This window comes from Lepisosteus oculatus, unplaced genomic scaffold (genome assembly GCF_040954835.1).
Source record: "Lepisosteus oculatus isolate fLepOcu1 unplaced genomic scaffold, fLepOcu1.hap2 HAP2_SCAFFOLD_99, whole genome shotgun sequence".
NCBI lineage: Eukaryota > Metazoa > Chordata > Actinopteri > Semionotiformes > Lepisosteidae > Lepisosteus > Lepisosteus oculatus.
In genome coordinates, this window is record NW_027168435.1 from 68,883 (window position 1) to 81,641 (window position 12,759).

Here is a 12,759-nt window from a genome sequence, read left to right on the forward strand (position 1 = left end):
TCGAAACGTGTATTTTAAAAGTTTAAGAAGTAAAAACCTTACAGCGTACACAGATTGACTAAACTGATCAGGATCGTTATCTTTGTCTTATGCATAATAAAGTTCACAGCTCTATCCAGCAAATTAATAATAAACTTTATTTTATATAGCGTTTTAAACGAATAAGTAATTAGATTGCTCATAAACCTAATCATGAACCATGTTGATTTCCATAGGATCCCCGCGGTTGCCTGGCAACCGTCAGCTTTGCGCAGTGGCAGTATCGTAGCCTGTGACGTTTAGCCGAGGCGCGATTATTGCTAGTTGAAAACTTTTCCCAATACCCCGCTTCCGCCGGTTTGCAATACAATCGGCGAAAGCAATTTTTGACAGTCTCGTCAGGGACTGAGCAAGCTGTTTAAAGACAGATTTTGTCATGGTGACATCATGGTAGAAAGAAACGAGCTTGTTACGTCTCAACAGAAACGCTCTTTAGCTCTTTCAGCGTTATGCAGAGAACAGCTTCTGTCGAGATTACTTTTGTGTCAGCGCGAAACGCCGTGTGCTGTCAGTTTGATTTCATATTGCTCGTAGCGGCGCCCGGCTTTTGTCTGTCAAACGTTAGGTTGCGCTTCTTCATGCTGCATCGTCGGCATGAGTGGAGCTTTTTAAACGTCTGTACTTACTGCGCCCCATAAGAAATCGTTTGTCGCCGTTCAAAAGAGATTGTGCGATGTCCTGCAGCGTTTGCAAAGCAAACCTTTGACAGTTTGAAAAGAGCGTAAATAAAAAGTCGATTCCTGTGTCTACCTCTAATGTAAGAGCTATTTCAAGTGCGGCGTGGTGCGGCTTTTGAAATGCTTGAGGGCATTTCTCTGTTGTTGATTCTTTTTTTGTGTGTAACAAAGTGGCATTTCCATGTCCGGACGGGGAGACTTTATCATTCCGACATGAAGCCACCCTTAAGTCCTCTGAGGCGTGTCTGTCTGCAAGGCTTGTATTTTGGAAATGTTTTTTTGAAACGGAGAACGACTTTGAAATAGGCTTCCGCCGGCGCCTCGCGATCCAGGTAAGATTGTAGCAAGAACGCAGCGGCGGCAGGGTTTGCTGTAGTTGTGGCCGAGTGGTTAAGGCGATGGACTTGAAATCCATTGGGGTCTCCCCGCGCAGGTTTGAATCCTGTCGGTTATGTTGTCCGCCTCCAGTCGGTGTGTTCCGGCGCAAGCAAAGAAGTGCGCCTCTTTGCTGTTCCTGGTGGTTTTAAAACGCCAAATCCCTTGTACCCTATGCCTTGGAAATAAGTTCTTCAGCGTCCACGAATGGCATTTTGCAGCTGGAAGCAGATGTCGACGCGTTTTGTGCAGAGCACCAAAAAAGCGTCTTTTTTGAAGGCCCAGGCACTGAGCATTGGTGGTTCAGTGGTAGAATTCTCGCCTGCCACGCGGGAGGCTCGGGTTCGATTCCCGGCCAATGCAGTGGCTTTTGCAGCGAGCGGCTCCATCACTTGCATCCCCTTGCAACTCGCAACTGAAAACCCACTGAAGCTAAGCAGGTGTGAGCCAGGTCAGTACCTGGATGAGGGTGAGCTACAGGGAAAAACAAAGCTTCCAGCTGGAAGCGGTGTTAATGGTGCCGGCGGGGGGGCGCTCACCCTGAGGTCTGTGCGGGTCCCAATGCCCCAGTATAGTGACGGAGACGCTGTGTTGTAAAAGGGCGCTGTCTTTTGGATGAGATGTAAAACCGAGGTCACAGTGCTCTGTGGTCATTAAAAATGACCACCAAAACCTTTGACAAAAGCTCTTGGTAATTGATGGTCTTCAATAATGCTTATTCTTTAGGTACATTTTAAATCAGCTGAAAAATGCTGTGAAATGGGGAGGCACTTCAGGCCAGTGTAGGATTTGGGTTACAAGAAACATGAAACTGCCCGAGAAAGCCCGTACACTGAATTACACGGCTTTCTATTCAAAGGAGGACAAAAGAAATTCCCTGAGTTCGATTTTTTGCAGCACAGAGAGGAGCACTGTCGTGAGGCCGGTTAGCTCAAGTTAAGTTGTGTAGAAGGAGCTGAAGAGGCTGCACGAGGGTAAGGCCACAGGACCAGATAACATCTGTCCCAGAGTTCTGAGGGCCTGTGCTGATCAGCTGAGCGGAGTGCTCCAGCGACTGTTCAACCTGAGCCTGCGCTTGGAGAGAGTCCCGGTGCTCTGGAAGACATCATGCCTGGTCCCGGTACCAAAGAAAGGGCGCCCCTCTGTCCTCAACGACTACAGACCAGTTGCACTGACTTCTCACATCATGAAGACACTGGAGAGGCTGGTCTTATCCCACCTGAGACCCCTGGTCAGCTCATCACTGGACACCCTACAGTTTGCCTACCAGCCCAGTGTTGGTGTGGAGGATGCGATCATCTACATGCTGCAAAGGGCCTACTCACACCTGGACAGGGCTGGCAACACTGTAAGGATCATGTTTTTCGACTTCTCCAGTGCCTTCAATACCATCCAGCCCTTACTTCTAAGGAGGAAGCTGGAGGAGATGCAAGTCGATGCCTCCATGACCTCGTGGATCACTGACTACCTGACGGGCAGACCACAGTCTGTGAGACTTCAGAACTGTGTGTCTGAACTGGTAGTGAGTAACACAGGGGCACCTCAAGGGACAGTTCTTTCTCCATTCCTCTTCACCCTCTATACTTCGGACTTTAAGTACAACTCAAAGTCATGCCACCTGCAAAAGTTCTCAGATGACTCTGCAATTGTGGGATGTATCAAGGGTGAGCAGGAGGAGGAGTACAGAGGACTGGTCAGCAGCTTTGTGGAGTGGTGTGGGGTGAACCACTTGGAACTGAATGTTACAAAGACAAAGGAACTGGTGGTAGATTTCAGGAGGAAAAAGGTCAAACCTACTCCTGTCTACATCCATGGGAGTGGCGTGGAGATGGTGGACTCGTACAAGTACCTGGGAGTGCACATCGACGATAGACTGGAATGGTCTAAGAACATCGAGGCCATCTATAAGAACGGACAGAGCCGACTTTACTTCTTGAGGAGGCTCAGGTCCTTCAATGTGTGTAGTAAGATGCTGCACATGTTTTATCAGTCGGTGGTAGCGAGTGCCATTTTCTACGCAGTGGTGTGCTGGGGCTCTGGGATTAGAGCAGTAGATTCCAAAAGGCTGAACAAGCTCATCAGGAGAGCGAGCTCTGTCATTGGGTCTGACCTGGACCCCTTGGAGGTAGTGGCTGAGAGGAGAATGATGTCCAAACTAGAGGCCATCATGGACAACTTCTCCCATCCCCTCTATGACAGGCTTGCAGGAATGAAGAGCACGTTCAGCAATAGACTGATTCATCCACGGTGCGACAGGGAGCGCTACAGGAGGTCATTCTTGCCGTCTGCCATAAGACTGTACAACGCATCCACCGTGCGTCTTGGCAGAGGCAACAGCGACAGTGACCTGTTTCTGGACTAAACGCATATACACATCTACTGCTACATCTGTTCTCTTTCTTTTTCTTTTTCCCGTTTACAACCACTTTTGTGCAATATATGCCAGGGACCTGTGCAATACATTTATATTTATATTTATATCTATGGTTACATCTATATTTATATTCATACGTGTGATACGATTTTCTGTGTACTGTTCTGTTCTAGTTTCCTCTTGTGTGTCCGGACTGTGAGTAACTCTTGTATTGTATTGTATTGTATGTATTGTACTATTAGTATATAATTCGTTACACTGTGGCTGTGTTGTGTGTGTTAAGCTGCTGTTGCACTGCAATTTCCCTCACGGGATCAATAAAGTATCTATCTATCTATCTATAATGTAATAATTTAAGTAGAATAGATTCTAATAATATAATGATCCAGTGTGTTGCACTACTTCACTGCTTCACTGCTCTATGCCGTCTGGAAATAAATCCTCAGACTGCTTACTGCCCTGGGCATGTACCAATAAATTACAGGAGCACATATATATATATCACTGCGTTGAAGCAGGAGACACACAATCACTGCAAACACATCCTAAATACAGTGTTCCAGCACCTTTGACCTCACCTAGAACGTATCATTTCTTGAAAGGGATTGCTGTCCGAATGCACATCTGAATCCCGAACAGAATCTCTAGTAAAATACGATCATTTGTGAAACAGGTAAATAACTGTCTCATTGGCCCATTCCTCATTGTCAGACACATGTATCCAATGCTTTCACCGTGCATTGAGCAATAGGGATTAAAGACGCCAAAGGTAAGGTTAGAAGTCATTCTCACTATATTCTAAAATATTGGACTCATATTCTTATGATGGCAGACATGATGCTGCGTTTAAAACCGGGGTTAATGGACATTATATGACTGTCAATTCTTTTTTTTTTTAGAGACTCTTGGCTGCCTATGTGGTACAGTGCAGCGTGAAGGAAACATTTTCCAAAACTGTGTCAGCTCAAAAGTTGTAAGAAAACCTCTCCAGCTGCTTTAACTCTCTTCATTCTTGTCATTTAATGTGACACTCGATGTATAACTGGAGCCTCACATATGCAAATGGTGAGGCTCCAGTTCGACACCACTTTACAGTATCTGACAAAAGCATGGCAGACTGTGCCGGACCGGCAGATAACTTCTGCTTATTTTTACCATATTAAACATTGGAAATCCTCCGACTTGCATTTGTGACACTTGATTTTGGCTCCACCTAAGACACTCTTAAATCTTCAAACACTTTTCTATTCTCCCGCAACACTCTTGTCTGTCGGCACTATGTGGCAGCGTTTCATGACAACCCTTCTCACCACGGAAAGGAACCTAACAGCTTTGGTAAGAGAGGAGAAAAGGACCTAGCCCATACGGGGCTCAAACCCACGACCTTAGCATTATTAGCACCATGCTCTAACCAACTGAACTAACCGGCCTCACGACAGCGGTCCTCTCTGTGCTGCAAAAAATCGAACTCAGGGAATTTCTTTTGCCCTCCTTTGAATAGAAAGCCGTGTAATTCAGTGTACGGGCTTTCTCGTGCAGTTTCATGGTTCTTGCAACCCAAATCCTACACTGGACTGAAGTGCCCCTCCGTTTCACAGCATTTTTCAGCTGATTTAAAAGGTACCTAAAGGAGAAGCATTATTGAAGACCATCAATTACCAAGAGCTTTTGGTGGTCATTTTTAATGACCACAGAGCGCTGTGACCTCGGTTTTACATCTCATCCAAACGACAGCAACCTTTTACAACACAGCATCTCCGTCACTATACTGGGACATTGGGACCCGCACAGACCTCAGGGTGAGTGCCCCCCAGCCAGCACCATTAACACCACTTCCAGCTGGAAGCTTTGTTTTTCCCTGTAGCTCACCCTCATCCAGGTACTGACCTGGCTCACACTTGCTTAGCTTCAGTGGGTTTTCAGTTGCGAGTTGCAAGAGGATGGAAGCATTGGCCAGGAATCGAACCCGAGCCTCCCGTGTGGCAGGCGAGAATTCTACCACTGAACCACCAATGCTCGGTGCCTGGGCCTTCAAAAAAGACGCTTTTTTGGTGCTCTGTGCAAAAAGCGTCGACATCTGCTTCCAGCTGCAAAATGCCATTCGCGGACGCTTTAGAACTTAATTCCTAGGGAGCGGGTACAAGCGATTTGGCGTTTTAAAACCACCAGGAATAGCACTTCTTTGCTTGCGCCGGAACACAGCAACAGGAGGTGGACAACGTAGTCGGCAGGATTCGAACCTGCGGGGGGAGACCCCAATGGATTTCTAGTCCATCGCCCTAACCACTCGGCCACAACTACAGCAAGCCCCGCCGCCGCTGCGTTCTTGCTACAATCTTACCTGGATCGCGAGCCGCCGGCGGAAGCCTAATTCAAAGTCGTTCTCCGTTTCAAAAAAACATTTCCAAAATACAAGCCTTGCAGACAGACACGCCTCAGAGGACTTAAGGGTGGCTTCATGTCGGAATGATAAAGTCTCCTCGGACATGAAAATGCCACTTTGTTACACACAAAAAAAGAAATGCAGAGAAGCCCACAAGCATTTCAAAAGCCACACCACGCCGCACTTGAAATAGCTCTTACATTAGTGGTAGATGCAGGATTCGCCTTTTTATTTACGCTCTTACCAACGCGATGGAAAGCAAAACAAAGCAAAACAGAGCAAAACAAAATGAACAAACGAAACCCCTCACGTCCCGCACTTGCATAGAATGCCGTTACGTCCCCAAGCGGTATTGTACGTCATCCTAGCACTGTACCTCGGGGCGTACGGTATATGATAACGAGCACACGCCAAGAATTGTCTCGAATCACTCCCTACAGCTGTAAGGCGCCTTGAAGCATGCACCCCCAACATTCTTCTTTGCGGATCTGTGAAAGGTAAACTCTTGAGCAAACTCTGAACCAGCTCTAAGGAAACTAATCCGATTAGACATTACTTTGACTCATCCTTTAAGGGACCCTTGTTAATTGGAGAAATCAATGATTTCTAATGAATTCTGTATGCGTTAAAAGACAGCTATACACAGAAAACATGCAGGACACTGCTCATGATGTTTCCCGAGCCGAAACACAGTGCGTTTTTCCAAGCCATCTGACAAAGCCCGCCCACTGAAAACTGCAGCACATCGTGTAAAGACGTTCAACTTTGTAACTACTGCACGCACAGGAAGCAGAATAAATTCCTCTTTTCAAACTGTCAAAGGTTTGCTTTGTGAACGCTGTAGGACATCGCACAATCTCTTTTGAACGGGGACAAACTATTTCTTATGGGGCGCAGTAAGTACAGACGTTTAAAAAGCTCCACTCATGCCGACGATGCAGCATGAAGAAAAGCAACCTAACGTTTGCTTTCCTAGCACTGTTGCAACCTAGCACTGTTGCATTCCCTGCATCAGTAGCTAAGAGGATATAATTTACGACTCTTGTTAATGCAGTTTCAGAAACCAGACTGAAATTTCTCAAGTATATTATTTGAATCCAGATACGATTGACGTTGGGCAACAACTATTCTCTCAAGACTTTTAGATTGAAATGAGACCTTTGAGACAGGCCTGTAGTTGTTAAGAACTTGTGGATCCAAATTTGACTTCTTAAGGAGCAGTCTAACAACCGCTACCTTAAATTGATCAGGTACAACACCAGACGCAAGCGATGCATTCATCATACTAATTATAGGTCCTGCCAGTCCTTCGAGGGAATCTTTGACTAGCTGAGTGGGGATGGGATCTAGCGAACAGGTGGTTGATTTTGTCTTACGTCTGTGTTCATGAGTCCACCATAAGAAGAAATCTGAACAGGAGTGGTGATCATGCGAGGTCACCATGGAGGAAACCACTGCTCTCCCCCCAAAAAAAACCACCACTGCCCCTCTCAAGTTTGCTAAAGACCACATGGATCTTCCACAGCAACTCCTGGAACAATGTTCTGTGGACAGACGTGACAAAAGTTAAACTTGTTGGTAAATGTGCACAGCGTTATGTTTGGAGATAACAAAACACTGCATACCAACTCCAAAACCTCATCCCACCTGGGAAGCACGGCGGAGGCTGTACGGCTTGCAATCATCGAGGGACCGATGAATTCCAAGATGTATCAGGAAATTCTACAGCAGAATGTCAGGGTGTCTGCCTGTGATCTAAAACTCGAAAGATGCTGGGTCATGCAACATGACAAAAACAAAGGAGTACATCAACAACAGAGTGGCTGAAACAGAAGAAATTCCATATTTTGGGATGGCCAAGTAAGAGTCCTGACCCCAAACCCATTGAAGTGCTGTGGCGTGATCTGAAGCAGGCCATTCAGCGCAGGACATCCCAAAAATATACATGAACTGAAACAGTTTTGCATAGAGGAATAGGCCAAAATACCTCCTAACCGCTGCTCAGGTCTGACCAGCCGCTACAGAAAGTGGGGGTTGAGGTTTTTGTCAATAAAGGAGGTTCCACTAGCTCCTTAATATAAAGGATCACGTACTTTTTCCATCAATGACGTTGATTGTTTAAACCATTTGTTCAATAAAGAAACAGCAATGTCAAATGTTGGGCGTGTGTTGTTTGTTAAATCAGACTCTCTTTATTAATTATTATGACTTATTATGATAAAGATAAGATCACATGTTAGGAGCCATTCATGCAGAAATCCACATCATTCCGAAGGGCTGTTTACAAAAGTTTTTCTCCCAACTGTATGTGAGAGAAAAGCAGAGACGCTCACTGAGTAAGGTGGGGTTGCAGCTTTGCAAATCACAAGGACATTTGTACACTCAAAAATGGACAGGAGCATCCCAGGTGGGACTCGAACCCACAATCCCTGGCTTAGGAGGCCAGTGCCTTATCCATTAGGCCACTGGGGCAAACAGGGTGGTGGGTCGATCACGCTGATGAAGAGCCAGTTTTTTTTTCCTTTGCTTTTTCAAAGGGATCCCCAAAATTAGGGAAGTTAGGCAGCAGAAGGTTTACTGTGACCTGAGAAGGACAGGCATCCAATCACGGTGGTACACACACACGCTCTCACTCATCTGAGCTACACGGCTACCAAGATGATCTCAGGTGCGCCGAGCTGTTACGGAACATATTGAACTGATCGACGGCGAATTGTCTCAGACAGGCTTTTCACCTCTGAGCTCCCTGACTGACAGTGATCAGCTAGGTAGTGAAACAGTCAGCTGCTTCTAAGCCTTAAACAGCTGCATCTCGGCGCTTCCACGGAGAGATGATTTGAAAGCCGAACATCGCCCATTGGGAACACCTTACTATCACTAGTTTAAGAGACTCTTAAGGTCTTCCAGAGGTGCCTGTCTAATACCATGCGCTTTGCAAGCTATAGGTGTTTAGGCTGAGGCAGAATGCCTGTTAACAAAATGTTTTTCTAAAGGGGCCTCGCACTCTTTTCCAAGCAATGGTCACCATCCCCACCGAATGTCACAATGTAGTCATGTCCTAGGACATCACCTGTTAGTCTCCATTTGTCTGCCACCAACACTTTAGGTTACGGAGTCACAACCGCACCCCGGAGACCAGAGGAGCCATTGGCGTTCTGGCGGCGCAGATTGGGCTGAAGGTGGGACGCTTGTATCTCGCTGTTGGAGGCCGTCTGAAACTGACCCAAGCCTTTCCCTTGAATTAAATGTAAATAAGAAATGAACCCCAGATGCACATGGAATCAATCACGTGTTTCCTTTGAGCCGTTTCAGAGACTGCTCAAGAGCTTTCCTTTCACAGAGGCGCAACGATTAATGATGGGGGTGCACCCTTCAATGCGCCTTACGACTCTAGGGAGTGATTGAGACGATTCGTACCGTGTGCTCATTTCCCTCTATTCCCCGTGTTGCAGTGGTAGGATGACGTAAATTACTGCTTCGACACGTAACGGCATTATAATCAAGTGCAAGAGCTGAGGGCTTTAGTTTTGTTTCGTTTTCCATGGCGTTCGTAAGCGCGCAAATCAAAGGCAATTCCTGCGTCTAACACGAATGTAAATGCTTTTGAAAGTGCAGTGTGGTGCAGCTTGTAAAATCCTTTTCCACATTTTTGGTTTGTTGATGTTTTTTCTGTCTGCCAAAGTTGCATTTTGACATCCGGACTGGGGGACTTTATCATTTGAACGTGAAGCCAGCCTTAAACCCTCTGAGGCGTGTCTGTCTGCCGGCACGAATCTTGTGAAAGGTATTTTTTTTAACGGAGAGCAACTTTAAAAAGGTTTCCGCAGCCAAATCGCAGTCCGTGTTTGATTATAGGAGGAATGCGGCGGCGGCGAGCTCGCATTTGTCGTGCTCGAGTGGTTAAGGCGATGGGCTCGAAATGCGTTGGGGCTTCCCCGCGCAGGTTCGAAACATGCCGACTCCGGCGTCTGCCGCACGTCGCCTTGTGCCTGCGCGGCAGAGGCGAAGTGCCGCTTTTCCTTTCCTGGTACTATAACAACGCGAAATCGCTTGGACCCGCTGCCATGGAAATCAATTCTTCAGATAACTACACATTTTGCGTTCGCACCTCTGGTGCTCTACTTATGCCTTTGAAAACCTAATGAATAAAGCTGAAAGAACCGACACGATATGTAGGTGCTGGTAAAGCACGCAGTAAAGAACTGTTAACAGCAAGGGTTTCAGTGGGTTAACTGAGGAGAAGGCGTGATCGCTAATTGTTGACTTTTTATTTGGTGTTAGAAACACTCTTACTGTGCATGACGTGCAACAAATATAGCCACAGAAATTGCATCACGCTTTCATGTATGCTATTGCAGACACCAACGTTGCCTAGATAGAAAACCGAAATAGCCGTGGGTTTGCTTGCTGGTCTGAAGGATCTCTCTTCGAATCTCTATCATTTGTCAATGGAAGTAAAAGGCGCTGCAATCTCATACGTTCAGAATCAAACCCGCAGCTGTTGTTCGACTTTATTTCTTGACTAATTACAACTGAGTGTCGCATGAGCAGTTACGTAAACTTGTCTGGTATATTTGAACACAAATGCCGTTCTTCAATTAAAACTAACAGTACATTGTCAGGGACATTCAGTTCTATACAAACAAGAGACAGACAAGAGAATATTTCTACCGTTCATGTGGACTACGTGTTGACTTACTGATATGAATAATTGAAAGGTTCGGGCTCATAGCCGATGCAGTGCGTGCTAATTAGAACAGCAACGCTGAGCTCTCAGCACCGTACTGAGCCCAGGTGTTTTTCTAAAGCTGTCAGGTGCAGTTCATTTACATGAAGAAAATCTCTTACTGGGTACGATTACAATGCAGTAAGTAGCACAGACTACTTAGGGAGTAGCCCGATGCATTTAAAAACGACCCGAGCCAGGCAGGAGTCGAACCTGCAATCTCCTGAGCTGTAGTCAGACGCGTTATCCATTGCGCCACTGGCCCTGGGGTGACACTGCAGGACTGTAACCCAGTGAGATCAGCACTGCACCTAGTAAAATATTACCCCCGGTCCATTCTTTTCCAAAAGTGAGAAACACCTGTTTTCTACATTTTGTCTGTTTTAAAACCATATCTCTTTAAACCAAACCAAGAGTTTGTCTTTTGCACTGATATTCTGATTCATTTCGATTTCAAAGAAAAAAAAACATTATCTTCCAAAGCATCATAAAATTGTCCATTCTTCCAGACTCTACTTCTCTCTTGTAGTAGTACAGCAGACCTTTCCAGTTGAGCAGATCACAGAGTCCGAAATATGCTTCCTCCATCAAGCAAAGTACCTGAACATGACTCTGTCTTCATAAAAGCGCCCCTGTAATAAAGAAATTAAATCCGAAATCAAGAGGGCAGTTGCCTACTGAAGTTCAAGAAGTCATCAATTTTAACCTAGCAACACATTAAAGGCTGCATCTATACAAGTACGATTCTAGAAATGCTCACCAGATTACGTTTTAAGAAGGAACTGCGCCTCAGGTTCCGCCGAGATCTTAACTTGGATGGCAGGATTCAGAGTCCAGAGTGCGGACTGATGGCGCACGGAGGGTCCACATACTGTGGATCCCTCAGTTTTCTTCCGCGTGTTTAAACCGCCAGCGTGTGACTCCCCTGTCCCCGTGACCTCATTGCTCTGCTCTCGCCTCTGTGCAGCTGAGCCCGACTCATGGTAAAGTGGAAAAAAATATGCCCTCATCGTGGGATTTACTCTGGATCGAGGATAGATGTCACCTTTTTATCGTTGAACAGGATGTATGTGATGTGGCGACTAGGTTCAATTTTGTATCTTTTTAAAAGATTAAGGACTGGGGTGAGCGTGATTTACCACCCTTTCAGCTAAGAACCCGACATGAGCACCATTTAAGCTGCATAGACTCGGTCGTTTAACTCTTCTCCATTAGCAGGGTTAAGGTTAAAGAAAAAAAACATTGCTGACTTCATTTTTTTTGCCAGCCGCTAGCGCTGATTAGCAATGTTTGTATTTCATGTTTTGCAAGTTCCATCCATTTTAAGAAAAACAAGTCGCGTTAAAGACAGGAAATGAATACTTGCATTTAATTAAGTCTAGCCGTAGGCGGTTGTCTGTAAGGACCAGTTCTGTTCGAGAAGACAGAACAAAGAAGGCACCACTGGGATTAAGACTCAGGATCTCCTGTTTAAGAGACAAGCGCTTTAACCAACTAAGCAACGGCGCCCCGGGAGTGCTGTCCTTTTGCAGCCACTTGGACACACCACTCAGACACATCTGCATTCGGTGTGTGCTCCGCCTGCTCGCTGAGCAAGTTGCCACCTTTACATACAATAGCAACATCGACACCAAGAGAAAGGATGACAAATGGCTTTTATCTGGAACTTTTCATGTCCAAGGAGCTCAATGTGCTTTCTGTGTACAACAGGGCCACTGAACTCCACAATGGCCACTGAACCACAGCAGTGGCTTGCTGGCTTGACATCTCCCAAGGAAAATGTTGAAATCGCATGTGGAACAGGAAAAGGACCCTCGAGTACGAGGGAAAAAAAAGAAAAGATCATCTGGAGCGCGCCAACCCATGTCTGGACAGCCCACTTTCATCGACGAGGTGGCTGAGTGGTTAAGGCGATGGACTGCTAATCCATTGTGCTCTGCACGCATGGGTTCGAATCCCATCCTCGTCGCTCTCTACGTTTGACGTTGGCTCTCCTTTTGTTTGCTCCAGTACTAGAGCCTTACATTTTCTAGCGGTGGCTGAACATGGTATAGTAGGCTAACGTTGGTATCGAGCAGTGGTAGTAACAGTATTTACGTGCCGCTGCTGCCAAGTGGCTCTGGGTTGAGACCGCGTTTTCACTTACTTGCAGCACAAACGGAGAAAGCGATTTTTGACAGTCTCT

General features: G+C 46.1%; 6 non-coding genes across 6 annotated transcripts; 4 read left to right on the forward strand and 2 right to left on the reverse strand.

The window, feature by feature from the left end:
• The first annotated feature begins 242 nt into the window (after positions 1-242).
• LOC138237558 (U4 spliceosomal RNA) lies at positions 243-384 on the forward strand. The gene has a single exon (XR_011189009.1). It is a non-coding gene; the product is annotated as a U4 spliceosomal RNA (small nuclear RNA).
• Positions 385-1,088: 704 nt separating this feature from the next.
• Positions 1,089-1,170, forward strand: trnas-uga (transfer RNA serine (anticodon UGA)). Its single transcript has one exon. It is a non-coding gene; the product is annotated as a tRNA-Ser (tRNA).
• Positions 1,171-1,383: 213 nt separating this feature from the next.
• Positions 1,384-1,454, forward strand: trnag-gcc (transfer RNA glycine (anticodon GCC)). The gene has a single exon. It is a non-coding gene; the product is annotated as a tRNA-Gly (tRNA).
• Positions 1,455-8,247: 6,793 nt separating this feature from the next.
• Positions 8,248-8,320, reverse strand: trnar-ccu (transfer RNA arginine (anticodon CCU)). The gene has a single exon. It is a non-coding gene; the product is annotated as a tRNA-Arg (tRNA).
• A 2,446-nt stretch (positions 8,321-10,766) lies between these two features.
• On the reverse strand, positions 10,767-10,839 carry trnac-aca (transfer RNA cysteine (anticodon ACA)). The gene has a single exon. It is a non-coding gene; the product is annotated as a tRNA-Cys (tRNA).
• A 1,622-nt stretch (positions 10,840-12,461) lies between these two features.
• On the forward strand, positions 12,462-12,543 carry trnas-gcu (transfer RNA serine (anticodon GCU)). Its single transcript has one exon. It is a non-coding gene; the product is annotated as a tRNA-Ser (tRNA).
• The last annotated feature ends 216 nt before the right edge of the window (positions 12,544-12,759 follow it).